This window comes from Pteropus vampyrus, unplaced genomic scaffold, assembly GCF_000151845.1.
Source record: "Pteropus vampyrus isolate Shadow unplaced genomic scaffold, Pvam_2.0 Scaffold11, whole genome shotgun sequence".
In the NCBI taxonomy this organism is placed as follows: domain Eukaryota; kingdom Metazoa; phylum Chordata; class Mammalia; order Chiroptera; family Pteropodidae; genus Pteropus; species Pteropus vampyrus.
This window is the reverse complement of record NW_011888792.1, coordinates 14,574,277-14,576,039: the sequence shown is the minus strand read 5'-3', so window position 1 is coordinate 14,576,039 and position 1,763 is coordinate 14,574,277.

Below are 1,763 nucleotides of genomic sequence, written 5' to 3'. Positions count from 1 at the left end.
CAACAGAAAATAACCATTTACAATAGAAATTCATTGACACTTTTTCAGCCAAACGAAACAAAGCAAAAAGTTAATATTCTTTGTATTTCTAAGTCGATAAAGTTTTATTTCCAGATCGATAATTTTCATATTAATTTTTTCTTTTCATTAAAAAATATTTGAAGAAAAATCTATTGGAAATGGCTAGAATATTAGATCTTGACAGAAACAGATAATCATGTCATTTCATTGAAATAAATGTTTCTATCATAGCATAAAACAAGTTATTCGGGAGCATTACAGTACTGAGAAGTGTACACGAATTGTTTCTAAGAATACTCAAGATTATGTGAGAGCATCAGAAAGAAAGGAAAAGACCAGAAGAATTTAGGAGGGTAATTCTCCCACTGCTTTCTTCATAGCATTCTTCTATTGAAAAACCACAAATAAGTAAAATCACACTCCTGGGTCCTGTATAATCTGCTCCTAATTGCACACTCAACATTTTGGCGATAAAGGAAGAAACTAGCCTGACTGTTCTCCTCATTATCTCTAAAGTATGTCGCACACTAAGTACCCTCCACCTTTTGCAAATGTTTTCTGATAACCTAGAAGGCTCTCTCCCCACCTCCTAGTGCAGCCTCTGAAGCTTGCAAGACACAGTTTCAGTCCTTCCTTCTCCACAAGGCCTTTCCTGACTCTCCCAGCCTAGAGCGATCCCAAGTTCCTCTGAATATGGTCATTGTTTAATACAGAGAAAATATAGAGGTTATAAAAACTTTGAATCACCCATGATTCCATTATTAGACATGAAAAATAAAATATATACTATAATAACAAAAGTGCTAGGGAAAAAAATAATGTAGGTAAGGGGGAGAAGTATAGGGGTAGGGGATGGATGTATGCTGCATTCTCAGATGGGAAAGTTCTCATTAGGGTGAGGCTTGTAAAATGACCTGAACTTTTCTTCTCAAAGAAGAGTTCCAGATAGACACAACATGCTAGGCACAATCACAGAGGAGCAAAGAAACCAGTGTGACTAAAACAAAGAATTAACTAAGAGAGAAAGTATTAATATAAGAGAGGTTAAGAGGGTGGACGAATTGTGTAAGGTCTTCAACCATCACTCTGATTAAGAAACCATTAGATGATGCTGAGCAGAGGAGTAAAAGATCCTGACATGCTATCTCATATTTTAATTGGACCACCGTGACTGCTGATGGAGATAAGGAAAAAAGGAGGGTTATTAGTTAGTAAGTTATTGCAATAATTCATGTAAGAGATGATGGAGGGCTTCACCAGAGTGGTGGCACTGGAGGTGGTAACTGTATTCTGGATATATTCTAAAGAAAGAACTAATAATTGATTGAATATAAAATGTAAGAGAAAGAGAGCCTTCAAGGCTGATCTTCAAGGTTTGGAACCTAGAAAAATAGGAGAATGAAGTTGTCAGTAACCTAGATGAGAAGACTATGGGAAGATTACTTTATTGTGTGTATGTAGGGGGAGAAAATGGTTTGGGATATGTCATGTTTGAGGTGACTTTTATATATCTAAAACTCAAAGTCATTATTTCAAACTTCATTGATAAAATGGAACTGAGCTGGCTATAAGGAATAAAGAAGACTTGAAAAAAATGAAATGAAAAACAATTTTTACACTTAGAAGGGACATGAGTAAACAAAAGTTCTCTCTCTCTCTCTCTCTCATATTGAATGAAGGAATCATAGCTGAATATGTGTAATCTGTGTAGGAAAAGAATGAGTCCATATCAGGGAGGAAAA